Here is a 25,082-nt window from a genome sequence, read left to right on the forward strand (position 1 = left end):
ATGAGAGGATGAATTTATAAAGTAATGGCTGGGCAAAAACATCAGCATGTTTCCAAACAAAATGTTTTTCATGTGAAATGCAGTGTCAACAGCAGGAACATAAATCCAAGAACATTTAATTTTTTCCAGAAAACAAAGCACTGAAAAAATTGAGGAAGAAATTTTGTTAGGCATGGCAAAGTTTGAAGAGACCCATCAATTGTGGTAAAAAGTACAGCAGAGTAATTTTTCAGAGATTCTTCTTCATTCCTTTATCAACAGATAAGCATTCCCTCTTGCCTCTATCCAGACTTGCATGGCTGATATCACCTCACATAATTGCTGGTCAGTGGAGCAATAACAAAATTTTCTCCTGAGCCAAAACATTATTTTCAAAGCATGTATTAATCTACATACAGTCCATTATAATTTGTGCTGTATTCTCTTCTAGTTAGGAGATGAGTTTTTTCAGCAACATGGTATTTCCTAACCCTCAGCATACTCTTCTTGCCTTTTTCCCAGGTGAAGGAAGATGGGAAAAATCAAAAAACCAACAACTCCAGAAGGTTTTTACTGATGGTAAAAGTAACAGATACGAGTGGGAGAGTCAAGACAGGAACTTATAGAATGGATTAATTGAGGGAGACCAGAAGAGAGACTTAGGAAAGAAAAATTTGGTTTCTGACCTTCCTGTGTGGAAGGTGGTGACACCACCTGTTTTCTCTCACTGTCACAGCAAGTTTAATCTCAAGCATTTATGATACTGGGTGCAAATAATAATTTATTTCCATTTGGGATCAGGTTTGGTATTGGAAGAGCTCAAGCTCCTTCATCTCCTCTTAACTTTCTTCTACCTCTGCATCACCACACTCAGCATAAGCAAACCAATCCTTTTTATATCCTTTAGAGTTTCATCTTCGCTGAACACTATCAGTTGTCCCCAGAGTTCTAATTTATACCCTATTACAGTACTACATGGGAATTAAATTAGCGGATGCCAAGCCAATTGCCCAGGGAACTTTAGCAAAGTAGTCTTTGAAATTTACTAGGAGTGGAACATGTATTCGCTGCCAAAATAGAATGATGTGGGTGTCTCTAAAAACTGTGGCAGGTTCACAATTTTGTATGTTCTAGTCTAAACTAGAAGTAACATACAACCCTAAATACATGAAATATTTATATTACCTTTTGTGAGTGAAAACTGAAAAAAATACACATTCTAAAGCCAGCTATATGCCTAAATTCAGACTACCTCTGTTCAGAAAATCCCAGAGACAAATATCTAACAGATATATTCTTCAGGAGAATATGGGAGAAAGATTGAACTTTTTTCCCTGTATTTTTAAACAAAGGCTTTTGGTGTATTCTTGATCTTTTCTCATATTTGAAAGTGGAACGATTATTTACTCTTTTTTCTGCTATTTTATGGAACCAATACGCAAAACATGCTTTTTGACTCCATAGAAACAGCACTTTAATGTCAGTCAAATTAATAAAGCCCCAAAAATTTACAGGAACCAATTTTAAGCAGCATCAGAGCAGACGGAAGAAGAATGCTCTTGTAAATCAGAAAATGGAAGACAGTCTCCAAGCTTCCTACATTTATTTTTTGAATGGTTTATTATGTCAGCAAAGACCTCCTCTTCCTTAGGAGTTAAACTCACTTGAGCAAGAAGCAGCTTCAATCATTCCTTTAGAGACACCTTTACACGTGGTAACTGTTCATACCCTGCATAATATTTGGGCAGACAAAAGGCTTACTGTAAGTTTCTGGCAAGTTTTTCTTTTTCAAAAAGTCAAAACTAATATGAAGTGTTTCATCCCAGTATTAACTAATGTCCTAACTACTGTAGTGATGGATCCCAACAGTAGAACACAGACAAATCTGTAGCTGCAGCTCAAAAGTAAACAGATGACATCTGACAGCAATTGTGCAAATTCTAGAAAAATATACATGCCAGGCTACAATCCAATGTACTTCCAGCAGGAAAAATAATTGAGCCTACATTTATTTACCTGTAAGAGTAAGTAAAATAAATAAGAGTAGAACAAATTTTGCATTGAAAAAACCCGCAATTAAAAAATTATGAGTCACTCCTCTAAACCTTCCTCATTAAAAATAAATAACAGCACATTTATTTGTCTATTGTTAATTCAGACTTTGAGAACAGTTGCATTGTTTTTTCTAGTTTTTTCTCCTCAAACTGTAGGTATTAGGAAAAGTTTATACACATATGTATAAACAACATGTATTCAAATCAGGCATTTAAAAAATCATGAAATATCAGGAGACCCACAAGAAAAACTAGTAGGACTGTAGCAAATATTATTCTAATCTACAAAACACCAAATAAAACAATAAAAAAAATAAATATAAAAAAAAAAAACACACACAAAAAACAGAAACCAGGGAAGACTGTTTCACTCTTGGTCCTTACAGCACACACAAGTTATAACAAGCCCTCCATGAGCACAGACTAGAAAACAATGTCCAATTTGAGGGAGAATTGAATCCTCAGGCCCAAAAAGTACACTCTAACTAGATCCCAAGCCCACAGAGCAACACACCTCCACATCACTGTCTGCATCTTTCTCACTCATAAAGAAACCCAGATGCTGTGCCATTGAAGGACACCTTTAGATCCCAAAATCCTTGAAGTAGACGAGGAAGGGTCACCCTCTATCCTACACCTCATGCCAAATGAGGCAGCCCCAGCCAGGCTATGCAGAGAACAGGGATGCATGGAGAGAAAACCCTGAGAAAGTCTGCAGAGTCCTACAGACTGCAATACTGAATTTTGAACGGCTGAAGTGCTACCAGTGATCAGATCACCTAAATGTAGGGATGCTCACGTCTTAGTGCAAGCAACACACTGGTGGCAACCACAGTTCTGAATGAGATACAGCACTGCCCCAAAAATGTACACCCTAGCACGTAGCACACCATTGATTCATTCTCTAGAGCTATCATGTGTATTTCCAGATAGTGCTTTGAACTTGTATCAGCAAGATCAATACTGCTGCCTTTTATAGATCAGAACTCTCTGGCCTCACAGTTACTACTTCAGCATATATGAAAGGCTAGCAGGATATAAAGGGATCACATTCAGCTTGATGTGTTAAGACATTAGAAAAATCAAACAGGCAGGTCTTTGGCTCCAAATTACTTCAAAGGTCAAGATGAAAACAGAGCACGTTACCTGCCATACCATCTTCTGAGCATTATTAATATTTAGCAGTCTTGATGCCAAACACAAACCTAGCCTGCAACAATGTTTACACTACTGCCAGTAGATCTTCTGACTTTTTACAGTGACCTGTCAATTTGCTCATCAGTAGATGATATTTCCTTATCTAACATTAAATTGGAATATGTACATACCAAAATACAAAAGCTTCAAAGGAACAGAATATTGTTAGGGTAGAGAGTGCCTACTGCAGCCTACCTCTCTGCTCTCTGGCTGCCACAGCAGCTTCACAGTGGTGGTTCCTATCTCTCCATTCAAGAAGCTTCAGGACTAGAGAAAAGGAGGTTTGCTTCCAGCTAGAAAAACTGACATTCATTTGCAGCCAGCCTCTACCTTGCATTGAGGCTGTAAGTGGAATAATTCAAAAGTCAGTAGTACTGACCCTGTGGGCCGAAATACTCTATTATAATCTCCAAATTTCACAAATTTTTACTGGGAAAAAAATGCACATGGAGTGAAAACTGCGGGTCCCTTAGGAGACCCTGAGCTGAGTGCTGGGTAGTGCAGAACAACTCTCTGCACACAGAGAAGGGCAAGTAAATCCCTCCCTGCCACACACCCACCTCTTCGTCAGCGCTCTGGACACAGTCTAAGGAACCTCCCCGCATTCACAGGTGGCAACGTAATTCTGAGACTTCACCAGAATTTTGTTTCATTTCTAAAGCCTTTGGGAGCCTACAGATGTGATGGTGAAAGAACCGAAGTAGGATGAAACTTAAAGAGAAACAGAAACCACAGCATTGCAGTTTATATTGGACAAGAAGAGATATTAGCAAATCATGGAGGCATCGACATAAATGCCACCTTCTTGCCACGTTTGATTCACAATTTCATTAAAACCACAAAGCTGTTTTTGGAAGAATTCAGAAAAATTCTTCTAAATAACTAAACTTGATGGGAATCTCAAATACATTTCTCTGTGGTTCAATATGTGATCAAACTCAGATCAATCACCTTCTGGATAATTAATGCCAGAACCAACAAAAAAAATTGAGTGTTTCATTTTTATGGTAGCTGCCTTTGGACTGCTTTGGGACTGCACGAGGCCCCAGTTGAGAACATCTTCTCAAATGTGTACTTTTGTCTGGTAGGCATCCAAACTCAGCTTACCTGAAGTATTGTGGATGTTCTAGCATCTATACACTTGTGCAATGGACATTACATGGATGCATCCTGGAATAGGTGATTAATTTTTGTGTATTTTACCCCTCTTTGAGGCAGTAAGTTACATAAGCAGCAGTTTCAATGATTCAGGCAGGCAGCTATAAAGAACAGACCTCAATTTATTTCTTTTTAAAATGTATACTTGTAAATTAAGAAGCATTTCAAGATTAGGCATCTGTCCAATTCTTTTTATCATTTAGTGTATTATGCTAATGAGGATGCTGTTTCTTTAATTGTATCATTTGAAGAAAAAATTGCATTCAGTCCCTTGATCTTCTTTAAAACCATTCCCATGCTTGATTCCCCTATAGGCTTTTAATCACACTGCCTCAGTGTGAAACTCCCCATTTGAGCAAAACTCTTCTCAAAACTGGTTCACTGAGAAAGTTTAAATTGTTTTCTCTCATTGGAGCTGCATCCTTTACCCCTTGCCAGCTTTAGGAGGAAGAGCCATAAGAGTCAAACTAGCTAGAATGAAGAGTAATGCTGACACTTAATATACTGTGTATGTAACATACCAAATGCCAGGACTTGTTAGGCAGGGTAGAGAGACAACAGAAGTGAGCTATAAAATACTTCTCCGTGACACTTCACAGTAGAATTCAGTAAATCCTATTTAAAATAAAAGCACATATCATCAGCTGTTGAACTTCACTATGCAAAGTTACCCATACATGATGTTCATGGGCATTTGTTATTAGTCAAATGCTTCACTGTGGCTTTTTTGTCTGTTTTAGCACAAACACTACAGGAACTACAGCAAATGTACGTTCCAGTAATGGTATATCCATTTAGAGTTTAACTTCAGTATTTGTTAACGTGTTGTGCTTTCATCCTACTCTGATAGCCTGGATTTTGCTGAAACTAAGAACCAAATTTTATGAACATCTTGAAGCAAAGTATTTACAAACAAATACTCTGACACCTCATTTATCTCTTTTGCCATAAAATTGGCTTATACATGATTAATTATGAAAAATAAGCACAGCATGCTTTCATGCACTTTTACTTTGAAATCCAGGTCACACTTTGTTTTGAAATTCAGAAAAACAATATAAATAATATAATTAACATATCAGAAGATTCTTTTTAAGTAACTTTATTTAAGCAGACTAAACCAGGAGCTTATGGAGTTCTTGCTATTCTGTCATTGCAGACAAATAATTTCTTAACCCTTGTTTATATACTTCATTTTATTTGACTAATACTTAATACTGAAAGGATGTTTGGAGTATGCATCCTCATACTTAGCCTCACAATGCTAAATGGAAACAGACTTGTCCCAAAACATGTACAAGCTAATTCCTGCTCTGTGGACTTGTTTCCAGCTGGGATGCTGCTCCTTAGAAACAAGTCAGTAATGGTGTGGTTATAGATGGGAAACCAGAAACTTGAGATGCAGAATCATAGATTCCTTTAGGTTGGAAAATACCCTTAAGATCATCAAGTCCAACCATTAACCCAGCACTGCTAATTCCACCACTAAACCATGTCCCCAAGTGCCACACCTGCACATATATTAAACTCCTCCAAGGATGGTGACTCCATCACTTCCCTGGGCAGTCTATTCCAATGCTTGGTAACTCTTTATTGGAAGCAGCTTTTCCTAACATCCCATCTACTTCTCCCTTGGTGCAACTTGAGGCCATTTCCTCTTTTCCTACTGCTTGTTATCTGGGAGAACTTGTACCTGGCTACACCCTCCTTTCAGGCAGTTGTGCAAAATGACAAGGTCTCCCCTGAGCATCCTTTTCTCCAGGCCGAGAAACCCCAGACCTCTTGGCTGCTCCTCACAGGACTTGTGCCCCAGACCCTCCCCCAGCTCCTCTGCCCTTCTCTGGACATGCTCCTGCCCTTCAATGTCCTTAAAATTAGTGAAGGGCCCAGAACTGAACACAGGATTTGAGATGCTGCCTCACCAGTGCTGAGAAAGGCTTTCATAACTCACCTGAATACATACAGTGAGTCATTCTACAGGTTCCCCACTCGTGGCACTTAGTTGTCAAAATACCTTTGTGGTGACATATTTCAGTATTATACCGTGCTTTTCTCAGGCATTTGCATTTGATCATGTTCAGTTCACCTCATGTGAACTATCCTCTATCTGTACAGATCCTCCCCAAATCTAAATGTGAAAGTCATATTCTGGCAACAGAGCAAGATCACACCTTGACCAGCCACTTGCTTCATTTAGTGAGAATTTAATTTCTAGGTATATGCTGTTTTCACTAAAAAATTTACCTGGTTATCACAGTAACAGCCATTTCTCAAGACCTTTACAAAGAATGAGAAAAGATGAGGTTTATCAGCTTTTGACCTCAGCTGCTTTCTAGAGCCAGCCCCAAAGCCAACTGCAGGATCAACTCCAGCCCAGGAAGTTTGTCTTGCCTGCACAGCAGCCGAGCAGTGACCACTGGCTCACAAAAGGCCACATGGGCTGGGAGCTGCTAACTGCAGTGGTCTGACCAGAAAACAAGAGCCTGCCATGTCAAAACAAATGGCCAAAATACTTGTGATTGGTGTATTGCAGAGCTAGAAATAGAAAGCAATTCTTTCACCATACTGCTGGTATTTGAATAGCTTCTCTTTTAAAAGGGCAAACAGTTCATTTACCTGAAAGCTTGCTTGCAGTGGCTGGGCTCCATTTCAGTAAATATTAGAACTGCCTTTTTCAAAAAGGAAGCTCAGCTCTTTTAAAGGTTAAGAAGGTAACAGGCAAATACACAATTTAAAAAAAAAAAACCAAAACACTAAAAGGCACTGTACTTATTTGTGAGAAACAGGGTGGGAAGATAAAGCCATGGATGCCATACGTGCAAGAAGAAAAGCAGAATCTGTAATATTGGCAAATGACAAGCTAGGAGGCTGAAGTCTGCTAGAAATCCGTCAAGTGAGGTATTTTTCAAGCATGTATTCTCAAAGGTATGAAAAATATTGTCACATTGAATTTTATTCCAGCAGAGGATCTGTTCCAGAAGGACCACTTTAAAAGTGTGGCTTTGGGAAATTCTGCAAATTTTAGTCATGGCATAATACAAGAGAGTAGTGAAATCAACTCCAGCTGATGTTATATTGGACTCCTACTGGATACAGGTAAACCATTTAACTAGAAAATTATGATTTACTACAGGCAAAGGGCAATGCTGTAATTTCTTTTGCAACTGGAGAATATCTAATTTTTTCATTTGGCTATTTTAGAAAGACCGTTTCTCAAAATTAAAAACAAGCCATGTGCAAAATTGACTAGGGGAATATAGTCACATACAAAAATATACAAGGACCTGCTAAGGGATGTTTCATTATGTGGCAAAATAAAAAGCAAAGTTACTGTACTACAGACATGAAAGGAAGCTTTTGTTCTTGAAGAGTTCTGGCTACAGAGAGTGAAAGCAGCAGCAGAGAAACCTGTAAAACAAATGCATAGTACATAACAGATGGGGGAAAGACACTGTTAGCAATGAATACAAATTAACATTGCAGGAATGCAAGCAAACAATGGAAGTAAAAAACAAAAAAACTGCGGTGAGGTTTATGGCAATAGGAGCTCCTCCCTAAATGGAACAAGAATAAGAGAATGCCAAGTAATGACTTCAATAGCTGCTCGTTCCAGACAAAAATTATCAAAAAATTCAGCAAAAGGCAAATGTATTTGATAACTACTTCTCTGCATTCAGGAAGATGCAGTACACCCTGTTCACTTGTTTCAGTGATAATGACATAAATATAACTCAAGAGAGCTTTAAACAGCCCCTCAGTTTAAACACTGCATTCAAGAGCAGAGGGCAGATGAATCAATAACTTTGAATTCAATGACTCTTTCAAAAACCATAGGTGAACTAAAGGCTCCTGGTGACTGGAAAGACTTGCTATCAAAGCAGCATTTACAAGGGCTAAGTGGGATAAGCAAAGCACCTATCGTGCAGTTAGACTGACATCAGTAGTAAGCAACAGCAGGGAAAGATTTGCATGGGACACAATCAATAAGGCATTGAAAGACAGTCACATAATTAACACCAATCAACACAGCTGTATGGAAAACAGGCCTGGTCATGTAAATGCCATCATTTGTATGCGGTGACATCATCATTTGATAATGGTATGTGCTGACAGGACGTATTTCTAGCCCTAAATTCACACTATGCAGTGATTTAAAGTCACGCTATACATAAAATCCTGAATTAAAAGATTCGCCATACTAAATCATAGTATGCTCATTAATCATACACTGCTAATAGCAAGTGAATTTCAACAGTGACTAGCTAAATGGATAACTAAATGGAGAATCAACATCCTGATAACAGAATCCTTGTCAGTCCAGCACAGGAAAAAAAATGAAGTATAACACTTGGAAACCCAAAAGAGATACAGACTGTCTTTGGGAGGCAAGGCTCGTTATTTACTGAATAAATCTAATGGTGACTTGGTAGATCAATTGCACTCTTTATATCAAGACCTGGTCTCTTTCAGAATGATGTGCTAAATAAAGAAAAATTAAAGGACTACTACTGAAATACTATGAATTCCTCTGACCTCCACAGAGCAGGCAAGAAGAATAGATACTCATGTGGTCCTCTTTGGTCTTTAAATTCATGAGCCTAGGAAACAATGACCCAAACATTATTAATCCCTCAGGAATTTAATGCAATAAGTGAATCATGCTTAATCCATCTGATAATTACTTGATTCTGTCTGTTTGAAACAAAAACACAGGGTTTTTAAAATGCCATTCCTGGAAACAATTCTGGAATGGGCCAGGAGACTTTATACTTCTAGTTTTGCGGCAGGCACTGAAATTGCCACAGGACTTACAACTCCGATGATGAGAAGGCACAGTTACAACTGCTCTTAAACCAGAGTCATTTGTAACAATGGAAATGCATTAAAAATATTTCTGTACAATTTCTTTGCATCCCTCAGTGTCCTGCAATGTTATCCTCAAAGAGCAGATATGCATTGCATGGTGCATTCTCTTCCTTCACGTGGGACAACGCACAGGGCTGGAATATCACCAGCCACCCGTGAGCCCATAAACACAAGATTTCTCTTCTTTGGTGTTTAGCCACCTGACTGCTGCAGGATTATGATCAGGATGTATGTGCCACCCAGAAGACAGTGACACTCCAGTTTGATCACTTGTTTCTCAGCCATAATCACAGTTTTTGTGACTCTGACTGTCGCCAGAGAAACAGCTTTTCACTTTGGGTCTCCCCAGTGGAAAGAGCAATGCTTATGCCATGTTGATGTCTGAACCTGTCCAGCCAAGTTGTTTTTTATCACTTGAGGGACAGGATCATGCCTGGCCACGGAGATGCATGCAGAGACTTCAGCAGGCATTGTTATTGCTCACTGTGAGCACAGCCTGGTGCCACTACAGCAGAGTTTTACCAGGATCTATGTCACTTTCATCTCCCCACTGACAAAGTTATGCCTTCCCAAGCATGAAAGACTATCTTCAAATATTGTTATAGTGGCTCAAAAAGTAACAGGATTTAGTTTATATATATACATATATATAGTACATTGGTGTAGATAGTCATATTTTCAGGGTATATTTTGCCTAACAAACAAAGCAAAAACATGAGGAAAGCAAAGGTCTGGTTTTGTTCAATAATTTCCCACAGTAAAAAAGCCTCATGGTCTGCTTTGAAGTTACCTTTATCTCTACTGCTCACACAATCACTAAATTGAATGTTCATTGGATAAAATAGCACTACTAAAAAGAATCGAAGACTTCTTGAAAGAGTTCTTTGGTGGCAAATACATTTAAAAAGACAAAATCAGACATTAATTATACACAAAACACGCTTACCCAAAATGCTGGAAAAAGTTTTTCTTCCATCGGTGAATGTTTGCCTTAGAAGACAGTCACAAAGTGAAAACCTTTAAAAAAAAAAAAAAAGAAAAAACAAAACCAAAACAAAAGACTCATTAGAACTAGAGTAGGTAACAAGGGGCTGCACCACCAAATCTCTGTAAACACAGTGCTCAAGATTAAACATCCTGCTCTTCTGATTAGGATCCTGTCCAAGTTTCCTGGCATTAGCTCACAGATAAGCTGATCTGCCTTAGCACTTAGTGAAGTGAAGCAATGCACCTACTGTCAAAAGGGGAAGAGGATACAAAACCTTTGTGAAACAAACTCCACATTTTCTGTTCCTCTTCCTCTGGAATATCTTTAGAGTAAGTCAACACTCAAGTCAAATTTAGGCACAGAAACTGAAACACAGATTACACCCAGTCAGGTTTTAATATATTAAAGGTTTTAATATATTTACAGAGATCATTGTTTTAAAGACACTCTGTGCTACTTGACACCTTGTCCCCTTGCCACATTTTGATGTGATATGGGTGATGTGGTGTTGCTCAGGGAGATTTAGCTGCATTTGCTTCTGGTGAGAGCATTCAGAAAAAGTATGGGGGGGGAGGAAGAAGAAAAACAAGAAAGGGTGAGGAAGATCATCCAGAAAGCATACAGAAGGAGCTTCTCACACAAGTCAGGAAAAGATTGCAATCACAAAAACTAAACATTGTGAATCAGAGAATGTGAGTTATGTCAAAAGACAATAGGTCAAGGCAGAGAAGGAAAGAAAACCGGTCCTCAGATTTGATAAGAAGTAATGAGATGTGTTTTCACCAATGGTAGAAAAAGGCCAAAGTCAAACAGCTGAGATTCAGAGATGAAACAGGAACAGGCTCTCTCAAGTAGCACTGACCAGATTAAAAAGACAACAAAAAGTTGAAAAAGGTTTGGGGTTGGGATTTTTAGAGAGAATTTTTTTTTTTTTATTTTGTTATGTCAGTGATGTGCATTTATTTGTATTATGATGGGAAACAGACAGGCGATATTAGAGTGAAGAATTAAGACATATGAGTGCATGGAAGACCAAGATGAGGGATCTGACTCAGATCAGATGGTTTAGGTGAGACCTGAGAGCATAATAGAGAAAAGGGAAGAGAGAAAGAATGGAGAAGGACAGGTGAGGGAAGTAGGGGAGATCACGACAGTCATTTTTCTTTGTGGTAAAGGCCAAAGAGAAAAGTTAGATCAAAATCTTGGAAAATATTAGAAGATATAGATGACATTTTAGGAAAGTGATTTAGTCAGTCTTTCAAAATGTTTTGTTCTCATGGAACTGATGGTAACCATTATTGATATATTTCACATAAATGTGGTAAAATGCCGAATCCAAAGTAACTCTCAGCAAAGCATGGACTAATGGCTGTGAAATCTGTATTTTAATATGAAATCCCAGTTACATTTTACTTCTTTTCCCCCCATCTTCCATTCCCCAGCAATGCAGGTTGCTTCTTTTCAAAGAACTCAGTTAAATTAAGCTGTGTGTTCAGCCTCATTAGCCACCATCTCCATTCCCCTGCGGTTTTAATTAGATAGGTCTCTTTGTGCACAGCTACCTCAATCCTTCCCCCCAAACAATCCCATAGTGTTGCTTCTTTTATGTCATCATTCTTCAAATGCTCCCAATTACACCAGAGACAGCCCAGGTGATCAGGGCAGTGCAGAGCTCTCCCATGGAGATGGCAAGGCAGGATCTGCACCTAGGAATACACACACACACTCCTTGGACAGGGCTCTGTTTCCCTTCCACACTGTTTCACCCATGTTAAATAAGAAAATTTGATTAATGGCAGTTTATGGGTAGACTCAAATGAAGGGTCAGACCCTCTGCCTAGACACCAAGCCCCAAACTTCCCAGCAGCCTCCATCCTGCTCCAAGAGCCACCCATCACCTCCACACCCAGCCTATGAAATCACAGAACAGGAACAAGACCCGTACGCCCCACCAAAGTTGGGGATCACAGGTGTCCCCTGAATTCAGAATACCCGGCTGCAGCTTTTCCCCAACAGCACTCACTCTGCCAAGCCCAGCACATCCCTCAAGGCATCAAGACATGGCACCATCCCACAGACAGAAGTCTCACAAGGACCTGCTCCAAAGGTCTGACCCAGCCTTTGTTCTTTTCTTCTTTTTTTTTTTTTAAACTAGTACAGGAACAAAGGTACCAAAACCATATGACCAGTTTTAAACTGGAAATGGAGGTAAATGCTGATGTTTCAGGGGAAAAAAAAAAATGGAAGTGGCAAAGGATCAGGTATACTCACAAGGAGCAAGCCAGGACTTTCTAAGGGTAGGGCTCCTGCTTCGACCACTATTTGCAATCTATTAGAAGAAAGACTAAATCCAGCAAGCATGGTTGGCACCCCTCAGAGCAAAGGACCTCTGCTCCATGGCTATCTGCAGCCCCAGAGGAGAGCCTGGGAAGCTCAGCACCACTCCCAGGCTATTCCTGGCTGCCCAGGGTCAGCAGTGGCACAGCCGGGATTAAAGCAACTTAGACCTGTTATGTAAGGGACATGTTGCTCATGGCTTCTCTCAAATCCCAAAGATGTTGCTATTATGTAATAGGAACAATCAAACAGTGCAGCTTTTCTGTGATTTGACTTTTTTAAAGTGCTGAACAGCTAAAAATGAACAGTGGGATTCAGTCAGACTCAGTGTTATGTTTTCTACTCTGAATCAAAGTTTAACCTTAAAGACACTGCAGCTTATAGGGGCAATGACTCAGCTCTCAGTTCACTCAGGATACAGAAAAGTAAAATAAAGCAAACTTTGTCCACCTCCCCACCAGGTGAAGAGCACAGCTTTTATCTTCTGAACCAAGCATGAGGACTTTCATTGTTTCAGCATCAGTATCTTGCTGGTTCTACTTACATTTAAGGATTACTCATATATGAATAAAAGCTGTGAACCTGGCTCTGAACTTTGCTGCTTGGATTGGACGGTGGCTGTGAGCCACTCTCACACCTGGGTTTTCATCAATGAAAAATGCAAACTCATTTGGCAAAGTCTCAAGAGCTTGTCTTCTTAGATTATAACTCTAACAATTCTGATGGTAATGCACACAAGTTTGCATGATATATCTATGCATACACATTACTTAAAAAAACATGCATATCAATGCAACAAATTCCATTGTTCCTGTAAGCCACTTCACTCATACCTGGGGCATGCTCCAACAATATCAAGGATGGAGAGATGCAGATGTTTCAGGGAGTCCCAGTTGATGACTTTATCAAGCTGCTGTCATATCAAGATTAGCACCTCAGCCAGTCAGGTTTTGTTCTAAAAATTTACTAATTTCCAGCTTACAAACCATGCCCAAAGAATTTTTCCTGTTTTGTTTTTTTTCAATGTTTTCTTAGTTTGAGATCTGAAAAGGAGGAAAGCACTCTTTTGACGAAGATCTGATTTCTTATCTATACTCCTCACCTCCCAAGCTTCAGCACATTGAAGAAACAGTCCAGTTTCAGTGCTCATGCTAAATATTTGTTGTAATCCTTTCAGCATTAAACCCCGAGACCTATCCAGATTGTGATGGTGATATTGCAAACCTGTCCTAAGCACTTGTACCCGGTCTCTCTAAGATTTCTGGTCTTGATCATGCAGCTGTTTGATTCCACCAAAGCGCATGTGAATTGTTTTCAGAGGTTGTGTTACCATTCTTTCCTTTTTAAAGCCTCACTACTTTATCATACCAAGAGCAAATCAACTTTTCAGCAGCAGCCAGGGAAGGACCTAAAATCCCCGTGGTCTGATAGAGCAGAAGGAACAAATCCATCCTTAGAGCATGAGCCTGCTGAGCACAGTCATGTGTAATTTACTTTTAAATTTCGTATCTGTGCCCAGCATCCTGCCAGCTTTCCCTGTGCATAGCACATCATGATCCCTCCCGGCATACTGGCATGAGCAAACTGCATCAAGCTCAGAAATACTTAATACAAGCTTTATACTTTTCTCCCATCACAGCCTAATTCCTGTCTAGTAACACTAACGTACTCTGGAGCACAGAAACACATTATTTAGGTAATGGCCCCTCTGAATTTTTCTGCAAGGATAAATTTGAGAATTATTGTGAAGCCTGCCTCAGGTTGAAATCACAGGTGGCTTAAAAGGTTGCTGTTCCATGTGCCCCAGGCAAAACTTGGCAGAGAACACAGGCCAGAGGGCAAAAGCACTATCAGAGCATCTCTATTTGAGCTACTCTTGCCTGCCAGACTGGCTCTTTGAGAGCCCCAGTATTTTGCCATAACATAGAGCACCCCGTGGGGATAATAAACATGGACGCCAACTCATTTAGGATAAGCTATCAAATAGTTAAAATTCAAAAAGTAAAATTTAATAGAGAAACTAATTTGGCCAGCATCTGTTTTAGAGGTTTGGTTTTTTTTAGCTATGATTTCAAAGGGAAGTCACTCCCCTGTAAGTGCTTGGTGATTATGCCCACGAAGTGAGACTCGTAGCTTTGCAAAGAAGAACAAGTTATACCTTTCTTTCAGCTTTGCATCCCATGCAGCAGCTGTTTCAAAGCAGTTTATAGCCCTCAGGCTCATATAAGGAGCAGCAACCTGTATTACACCAACATCTGAATTGAGAGTCACAGCCACAGGCTGGGAGGTGAACCCAAGAAAATTTTGACGCTTTTGCTAGTTTTGTGGATTGCATAAAATCACTGATTTTATGTCACTAACAGCAAAAGCCTGGTAACTGCTGCTACACCAGATGCTTCTGAGGATTAAGCTGTTTTCAGAGACATTTGATGCTGAGACCTCTGCTGGAACAAAACAGACTTCACCATCCACAGTCCCCAAATGCTCTGCAACAGTGAGCCAGCACACTCCTCCCAGTTTTTGGAGAAGAAGCTAAGGTATGGTCTTAAACCAAAAGTTACCATTTATACAGGAACAAAGCTTGAATTCCCTCACTTTCCAGACAAAGCACCACTGGTGCACTATATGCTATGCCACACTACATCACAAAAGTGACAAAAACTTTTCCTTGAGCAGAAAACAGTTCCTGCCCTAAAATGTGAGGATTCACTATCCCAGGAGCTTAGAAACCATTTGCCTAACTTTTTAGCCTCTTAATTCAAAAAGAAAGCACAAATCCTTGAGGAAATTACTAAGGTACCTACTTAAACAAAGTCTTTTGAAAAGCAAGATCTAGCAGAAAAATTTTATGTGGAGCAGCTGAGGGAGCTGGGGTTGTTTATCCTAAAGTATTGGGGGATCTTATTGCTTTCTACAACTGTCTGAAAAAAGGTTGTAATGAGGTGAGGGGGGGCCTCTTCTTGCAGGTAATAAGCAACAGAACAAGAGTCTCAGTTTGTGCCAAGGGTGATTCACGTTGGGTATCAGAAAAATTTTCTTCACTGAAAGAGTTGTCAAGCACTGGAACAAGCTGCCCAGGAAAGTGGAGTCACTATACATGGAGGCATTTAAAAGAGACGTAGATGTGGCACTTGGAGACAAGGTAGACTTGGCAGTGCTGGGTTAACAGCTGGACTATATTTCAAATGCTTTGAGTATTTTACATATAAGTCTTTTGTTGCAAAATACTGACCTGGTTCTCTGTCATAATAGAGTAACATGGGGCAGAGCTTTAATTGGCATAAATCACTTGGTTGGCAAGTTACAGAAATTGACAGTGGCTAACAACTTCTCCACTTGCTTTGCACCCTACAAACCCTTACTAAGAAGGTATTTCTCATTAAATCATTGGCAAAGGCCAGTCAGACAGCTTCAGCATTTGGTTGTACTCTGGAGATCTTTCTGGTCACCTTAGCTGAAATGTTGGATCTTATCCTCTTTTCAGCTCCCCACTGGAAAACCCAGAATAGCAAGATGATACCAAATAATAGCAATGGGCAGAACAACCACCAAATTCAGGTGTACAGCATCAAAGGTATACCCAGCAACAGAAAGTGACAGCATTCCCAGGCTCACAAGGATGCTATATGTATTAGGATAGTGCCAGAGTAAGTTATACAAAAATCCATCTGAATTATTTTCCTAAAGAAAAACTGTTTCAACAAGTTTGAGTTTGCAGTAAAAGTTCAGGTACAGAACAAACCACCATGCACTTGAGTTTTGCTCTCCTTCGCTAGTTTTCTAATTTCAGCTGCCTATGACTTCTTTAACAAAACTGACCACAGCAGGTTTGGTAATAGTTGCAATTAAACAATGTCAGTATAATTATAAATAACTTATGATGAAATGCAATACTTGTCTAGGAAAAGGATTTGCTAAATCAGCTGTGTCTCAATAGTCTTTTTAGCAAACCTCAGCATCCAGACAGGGGAGGAGGCAAAGAGATCCTCTTGTACTGCTTGCTGCTGGCATTCAGCAAATATCTTCACCCAGATGTCCATTATTATGCCTAGATATTTTCTCCTACAGGGCTTTCAGTCAAATATTAAACCAACTATGTTTGTGTATGAGTCTTCACTGTATTGTGCTTCACTTTATCTACCATTGTCTGACTTTCCAGAGAGGACACATTTAACTGAAGTTGGCTGTAACTCTCTGTCCTATGCTGATTTCTGGTGCTTCTTGAATGAACTTAAGAAATAGAACACACACACTGAAAGCTGAAAATCTTGGTTTTCCTATCTTAAGAGAGAGAACTAATTCTCTCTGGTTACTCAGTTCCCTGCACAGGCTCTTATGCACTTTACAGCTGTGGAAGCTGCACTTCTGCTGTTAGGCTTCCTCTCCCATCCTCCTAAATAGCTACTATATTGCTATACATTGTTTACTATAACATAAATGTATGTTGTATAAAAATACACACTCCAGAAATTAAGCCCAGGAGTTTAAAGCTGCTTTCCTGCTTGTTACAGTTGCTATCACTAAAATAAAATATAACACCCTAGAAAATTTTACCGTAGAAAAAGCTTTGCTGGGATGAAATCAAAAACTACTTATCTGACCCAACCCTACACTTGCCATTTGTTAGATCAGTCACCAAATATCCACCTCTGTCCTTAAACAGACAAATATACAGAGGAACGTGGTACCACATCAAAAGCTGCTGCAAATAAACCACAAGGACACAGCCTTGCAAAGATTTTCCTCGGTGATCCATCCCATCATCCCTCCCATATCCCCATCCCACCTATTCTCAGGCAGCAATTTCCAAACTCACAGTGAAAGAATTACTTGCAGAATCCCCCTTCTGCACCTTAAAATAGAAGTTAACCCTCATTGGCACACACGCAGCTCACTCCTACTGCTCTCCGGCAGCACAGGCTGCACTGCTCTCCACAACAGATTGCATAAATAGGAGACAAGTAGCTGGGTATATTTAATTGCATTGGAAACAGGCAGACTGGTAAAGGGTTTATGTAGCACGGGATACAGAAAAGCCCACAACCCTGCTTGAAACTGGGGGTGAGAAACGATAAAACACACAAACACTGCACTGGATGTAGAGAGCATGAAACAATCCCTGTATAAAATTACACACAAACCAAAACAAAGCATTGATGCGTCACATTACACCCAGCTCATCGGCTGCCAAGTGCCTCCTTAATGCAGTCATCCATCGCAAAGTTAACCTGAATGCAAATACTTGACAAGCAAATGATTTTTCTACCGATGCCTTAGTATAAGCAAACATTTCTAATGCTTGACCTGCAAAGAGACGTTTTTGGTTTTTGGGGGTTTTTTACCTTTGCAGTTTTTAACGCACTGATAAATGCCAAGGCTCCTGCTGGCTTACTCTTTTCATGTTTAGCGCAATCAGGAATCATTGGCTCCCAAGCAGAGGTACCTGTAGGGAGCCGGTACAGGCTGGTGCGAAGGCACACAAGCCCCCTCTGCACTGCTACCTTCGGGAGGCAGTGATGGGGACCGGGGAGAAAGAAGCAGGGGCGAAGATAGAGAGGGAGATAAAGCAGAGGAAATAGGTACCCGAACTCATTTAAAACAGAGTTGGAAACCACTGACCTAGATGAACAGCTCTTCAAACAGAGGCATTTTACTTGAGTAGGAAGACCTGGAATCACTGCTCTATCTTCCACATGTTTATCTTTCCCTTCCTAGAAAAACGCTGCTTTTTACTCATAATAACTGCTTTAGCGTCCATCATTTTCCGGAGAAGTAATGGGATGCTGTTATGTGCCATGGACGCGGCTGAGAGTAATAGCAGCATTCCAGCCCCGCGCTCCCGTGGCTTGCCGGCAAGCTCGGCGCTTGCCCTGAGCCCTCCCATGCCGAAGGCTCGGCGTGTCCCGGGGTCCCCAGCTCTCCCGGGACCCTGTTTCCCTAGGCACTGCCACCCCGCTGACACGCTGCCGGTGTGCAGCAATTCCGATCCGCGCACAGGCGCTGCCCGGGCAGCTGGAGCCCGTCCGGTTATTGGCACCCCCAGAACTTTCGTGGGAACAGATTCACCACTAGTGTTATCCGCCCTGATAAGCCGCGCTTGCTCCCCCATCTCCTGCCCGCACCAGGGGTACAGGAGCAGCAGCCAGCCCCGCCGCGCGGGAGCCATCCCCAGCTCCTGGAGCTTTTGCCCATGTCCCGTTCCCGGTGAGCACGGAGCAACGCCAGCCCCCGTGGGCGATGCGGGGGGGACACCCACGAGGCGGGAGCGGAGCCAGCTCTGCCCGCGGGATGCGCGGCGCTCACCTGCCTCGCTGCCAGTGGTACCGGTGGTGCCGCCGCCTCCCGATGCCGATGCCGGCGCTGCCGGGCCGGGCGCACGGCACGGGTCGGGCTCGGGCCGCGCTTTTATAGCGGGTGCGGCCGCCCAGCAGCGCCCCCTGCGGGCCCGCCCGAGCCCCGCTCTGCGCCCGCACCCGCAGGGACAGAGCGACACGGACAGAGCGGCTCGGACAGAGCGACACGGACTGAGCGACACGGACTGAGCGACACGGACTGAGCGGCACGGACTGAGCGACACGGACTGAGCGGCACGGACAGAGCGACACGGACAGAGCGACACGGACAGAGCGACAAAACTGAGCAACACGGACAGAACGGCACGGACTGAGAGGCACGGACTGAGCGGCATGGACAGAGCGGCACGGACAGAGCGACAAAACTGAGTGACACGGACAGAGCTCCTGTCGCTCCCCGGCGGGTGGGGTTTTTCCCCGGGTTAACGCCCTGGAGGCGCCTAGGTGGTTGTTAGCAGGTTATCGAATGCGGGTTTCTTTTGTTTTTGTTTTTTTTTTATTGAGGGTGGGGTGAGGGTGGGAAATGTTTAGGGTCAGCGTCTGCGTAGTAGTGCCTCAGATGGCATCAGGCAGAAACGGGACTAGCTAGTGGCATGGCTTTTCTGCTCCCTGCCTGGGCTGCCCTCCAGTTTTCCCACGCTCCGAGTTCATTTCTCTTTCACTTTGAAACGAGCGAGATGATGGGAAAATAAATAAATAAATAAATAAATAAATAAATAAATAAATAAATAAATAAATAGGCGATCCGAGACACAAATTTGCTTTTCAGCAAAACCTGTAACTCGAAAGGTAATCTCCGTCATTTCTGCTATGCTTAAACTGCAGCCCTAGGGTTTTCTCCCGTAGCAAAGAGAGAGCTCTGTGGTACCGGCAGAGGATCTTTATTGTGCGTTTACAGCCTTATCTCCACCTCCAGCCCGTGCTACAGCTCTCTCTGTGGGCATTGTTACATTCCCGGTGAGCTAGCGCTCATTGTTTCAATCAGCTGTTAAAATCGGCAGCAGGCACGAGATCAGATGGGAGTTTTATGATCTGTGTCTAATGCTGGGCAGCTCAATTAATTTTTATTAAGTCCTCTGGGCAAATGCATGAAGATCTGTTCAGGAGGGGGTGATGAGGGGACTCCTAGTTAGCGAGGCTAGCCAGATGATACGCAGAATCCTCCTGTCTGGGAGCCCCCGCAGTGATGCCTAGAGACACCGGGAGAACGGCCAGGAGCCTACACAGACTTGAGACAGAGAGTGCCTAGCACTCTAGGGAGACATGGGAAGAAATGCCCATTATCTGCATCCCAGTGCCAGCCTGGCCCTTTGGCAGCTGGAATTTAGTACAGTATTGAGGAAAGGCTTCTCTTTCCCAGTGCCTGTTTGGTCAGGCTGGTGTTACAGCCTCATATGTCAGGACAGTCACTGTTACAGGATACATCCTTATTTCCCAGGCACACAATAACTTCCTTATTTCTGCCTGTGCTCAAACACACTGTGTTTGCATCTGTCTGCAATCTGAAGTGCCAAGTACCATCCCTGTGGCACCATAAGGGTGTCTCTTATCCTTAAAGGACCTTCCTTTAAGGTTTGTCTTCCTACTGAATAAAGCTGTGTTCCTCTCTCCCACTCCCCACCCACCAGCCACACCACGCTGGACTAAATGCTACGGTTCAGTTACAAAGAAAATGAAGATAAAGGATCTTAGCTGGTAAAGTCACTGAGAGCATCTCTCTGGCCAGCACAAAGGAGGACCCTGACAAACCAGGCACTGTCTGGTTTATCTGTGGTGGTTTAGGACATGAACCCTCCTGCCTCCCAGCAAAGCAGGCAGGACAGGAGACATGGCTGCACCTCAGCTCACAATTCAGAATATTATTTATGTTCAAGCCCTGAGCTTATCTATGGCTAAAATAAAGAGAGGGGATTCTGAAGAAGTGAATGAAACCATTCTGCACCTCAGCCATTGATTTTCAGAAAGCAGCAGTGCCATTTGTCTTGTCCAAAGGCATTACCATGAAGCTGCTGATGACAGGGACTTAGCAGGCTTTCAGTGCCCTCTTTTACATCTGTATTTGAAAGGACCCACTGGCTCTATTAAAACAGGGACAATAACAGAGAAAGTCCAAATTTACCCAAAATATTAATCAGCCTGAAAAGACCTAATATATGGAGAAAAGCCCCAGATATATGCCAGCATCAAGTTTCTTCCCTCAATCAATTTTGCAAACAATCGTTGCTCTCTTCCTTTGACTTCTGATCATGGAAGTATTGCACTCTAAAAGATAATTCATGCTGTTACCACATGTAATTAAAAGCTACTTAGCTGTAGAATGTGTGCCTCACTTTATTTTTAGATTCTGTGCAGAACTGAAATTATCTGCTGCAGATAATTCACATAAACTTGTTTTTCTTCAACATTTGGAAGAGAGATCTCTAGCCTATACAAATGTTCAATGAAAGATTTCTTATGCAACTCCAACAAGCAGAAGGCATAATGAAAGAATAGTTGTTTATGCTGTAAAGAGTAAAAGAAAATTATGAGAAACTGAAGACTGGATGGCTTTTGTAAATGTAGGCAGAGCAGTTTCAAGCCAAACCCACTTAGTTGATGTGTTTAGGAACAAGCTGCTGCAGCTACAGAGAGGTGGCACAATAGCCTCACACATAGACCTGGGAACAGAAGGCAGTGAGAAACCCTGGCCCAGGGCAGGGACAGCCTGCCTTGGAGCACACTGGGCTGGACAGGGCCCTGAAGGAACTGGGGAATGGCCTAACTGCACACCTTGGCCATGGCTGACCTGTCCAGTCTCCCCAGGTCTCCCCATCCTGTCATTAAGAGCATGGATGGTCGGCACACTGGAGGCACCTTTTGCTGCACATCCAGGCTTCCTCCCTGGTGTTAAAACAATCACCAGGACACCTCAGTGGCTCTGATTGCACTGATGGACACGGTGGGACCAGGGAACCGGCTGGATTGGTGATCATCCATGCTGATTAAGTGTGCTGCAAGGCCAATGCCGTGTAGCCTGGCACGGCAAGACAGTGCCTGGGCACAGCCTGTGGGGTGGCGTACAGGAGGGACCCGGCAAGCAGCAGAGCTGGGACTGCAGTGCTTCCCATTTCCTCCACCCTACACACTCTGCCAGCTCTGTCACAGGAGGCTTTTCAGCCACAAACTTCACTCCAAGTCCACACCCTGTTTCATGCAATAAAACACAATTCCTGTGGGCTGCTGCACAGCTTTACATTTGCTCAAGCAGCATAGGTTGGGAAAAAAAAAAAAAAAAAGGAAGGAAACATCTCTGCATTAATACCAATGTCTTAGGGCCACAGGGGCACCAGATGGGAGACTAGGATCAAGCACTGTGCAGCATGGATATAGCCAGTCTGTGCCTGTGGCAGCTCCTGGCTCTGTTTACTTAGTGATAAATACAAAGCCAGGGATGCCAGAAAGCTGCATAAGGCTCATTTCTCTGCAGAAATAAGCAAGAGACACAATCGGTGCTCAGCTTTGCAGATTATCTGGGAATGATGAAAGTCAGGGGGAAAAACAGCCTCCCCTCCTATGCTTAGATAAGCTGCAAAAGCTGCAACATCATATTAAGGCTATTAGCTCCAGAGGATTTTTAAAAGAATTTTGTTCCAGGGAGGATGCAGCTTGAGTCTGCATGAGGAAGGGTCCACAGAGGAGTTCCTGGGCTGCAAGCACTGCTGAGGGCACAGGAGAAGAGACTGGAGCTGCTGCCTGGGGGCACAGATATGCAGCTGCCTGGTGCCCAGCTCTGACTGGGTACGATACATAAGCTGCTGTCTTCTAAAGGAACTTTTCCTTAGCCTTCCAGGTCTGGCCTACACACAGTTTATGAGCAAAATTATTGCAGTTGAAAATACAATTTTTTATATATTCTTTTGTGTTGTGCTTTTGTTGTTGTTTTGGTTTATTGTAGTGTTTTGTTGTTTTGGGTTTATTTCAATTTAGGTAATTTCCGTAGTCTTAGCAGCTATTTTTATTTAAATTCCTTCTTAAACTTCAGTTACACCGGGTAAAGCTTGAGTGCTGACATACTTGTCCCAGTATGAGGCTATCTGATACTAACTTAGGTATCTTCTTGTCTCGAATAGCTGTAACAACACAGCCACTTTTCCACTAACACAAGCGGTGACTGGGTCACTTAAAGTGTTATCAGTGTAGTTAAAGTGGGACAACTCTTGTGTCTCAATAAACACTGAGAAGCTGGCTCTGTCTATGACTGCTGCTCTTCTCACCAGGGGACAGACTGGCTTGGCACAGCCTCCCAAAGAAACCTGTACTGCAGAGATGTAGGGGAGCTTTATGTAAATTACAGCTAAACCAACTTATTCTCTCATCTGTGAATGCTGGCTGGCTAATTTAATAAGAAATGAATGGCTGCAGTCAGGCCAAATCTATCATATAAAGCAAACAGTCTTGCCCAGGAAAATATCAAGTTAATCTATGAAGCTGATTTCTCCTTCATTTAAATTATGAGGACTATCTTCTGCACTCAAGTCACTAGTGACTGAAAATCCTGCAAAACCATTGCATTAGACATGCTAACAGCAATAACCTGCTAATTTTTGAGTAGAGTACAACCAATTGGTTAGGATGACTTCAAATACTCTTCAAATGGCTGGATTATTTTAAGCCATAAATTCAAAATCTTCTGGGATGACAATAGTTGCTTCTCTGAGCTGTGTTACTGCTTGATAACAGCAGTGAAACACTGCAGACGGACGATAAAGCAGTTTGATGTGAGCTCTTGTGAATGACACCGTGGAAGAAATCTGTCCCATGAGACCTGAGGAATCCCAACCATGAAGAAGAGTAATTGCGGTCAGATAAAAATGGCAGCTTGCATAGCACATCAACTTGCTATCTGAATAAATATAATTGAGCACATTTACTTGGACCAAGGGGACTTTTCATATGCATAATTTCAAATCATCTTGAGAAAAGATTGCACAATTTAAGTAATATTTATACAGTCCTTTTTTTTTGTCTTTTTTTCCCTATTTGTACTGAAGAAACATTACAGTTGAGAAAAACTCAGTGGGCTTGGGCTCTGTAGATTATGGATTTCCATGGATTTATTCAGTTTCTTATATAAATATGTGTACATATACCTGTATGTAACTGCACATACAGAGTCAGCAGTCTATTTGCAGATTGCCTGCCTTTTGAGCCACAAAAATTGAGAGTCCCTAGATCCAAACAGCTCCTGTTCAAACAGCAACACTCAAGACAGCAGGTTGGTCACATTACAGAAAAACCACCTCCTTCCAATTCCTCTGCCAAGAGGTGGGATTTAGAGACTGTCAGAGTTCAGAACAGGAAAACAAGGAAGCTCCGATGTTAAGCCTGGAGTGGGCTTTAGTGGCTGCTTACACACGTTGGGCTGCTGCCATCAGGTGACAGACTGCACCCAAGTTGCACCTTACTGACCCTGGGTGGAGAGGTCTGATTGTCCAGTCCCTTCCTCACACCTCAATCCCAGCCTGCTCCCTCATTTTCCCAGTCCTGCTGGTTGCTGAACCTACACCAGAGGCAATTCATTTCACTAACCCTGCTCAAACCTCTCCAGCTGTCATCACACATCAGGGCTGCATTCCTGCTCTCCTCACAGTGACCCCAGCACTTGCTGGAGCTGCTCTGAGCCACCCCAACATTGCAAAAACCTCACAGGACAACAAGGGTCTTCTCCTGAGCTTGCATCCTGAACTGCAGCAGCAGCAGGGCTGCAGGACAGCTCTGGGGATGGAGGGCAGGAGGCAAGACCCTTGGAGCCAGCAGCAGGGTGGGCTGAGGGCTGATTTGGCAACATAGCCTGTCTGGTTTAAGGTGGTTCATGTTCTGCCAGGTGGATGACTGGCAGAAAATGGAGCAAAAAATTAAGAAAACTGATCTGCCTCAAAAAGGAGTGAGCATCAGCACTGGGATGTGAGGTAGAGTGGGGATAGCAGGAAAGGGTAAGGGGAAAGGAGAACGTGGAGGGAAGAGAAGGATTTCAGCTTTTGTCAGAGCTAGTTATATTACTCAGTGTATCAAGTAGCTCTGCTCATTAAGATGCAACTGGTCACCCAGAATACCTTCCCTGTGCCAAGGAGGCCGGACCCCTGTTCCTTCCTGTGTGCCTGACTGGAGGGC

At 42.3% G+C, this 25,082-nt stretch overlaps 1 long non-coding RNA gene across 1 annotated transcript in view; it reads right to left on the reverse strand.

The window, feature by feature from the left end:
* Positions 1-18,935, reverse strand: part of LOC131592842 (uncharacterized) — a 60,759-nt gene extending 41,824 nt beyond the window's left edge. Inside the window, exons 1-2 of the long non-coding RNA XR_009280718.1 lie at positions 18,883-18,935; positions 10,201-10,271 (exon numbers count right to left, since the gene is read on the reverse strand). This is a non-coding gene — a long non-coding RNA (uncharacterized LOC131592842). The remainder of the gene's footprint in view (positions 1-10,200; positions 10,272-18,882) is intronic.
* Positions 18,936-25,082: the final 6,147 nt, after the last annotated feature.

Source organism: Poecile atricapillus, chromosome 1 (assembly GCF_030490865.1).
Source record: "Poecile atricapillus isolate bPoeAtr1 chromosome 1, bPoeAtr1.hap1, whole genome shotgun sequence".
Classification (NCBI taxonomy): domain Eukaryota; kingdom Metazoa; phylum Chordata; class Aves; order Passeriformes; family Paridae; genus Poecile; species Poecile atricapillus.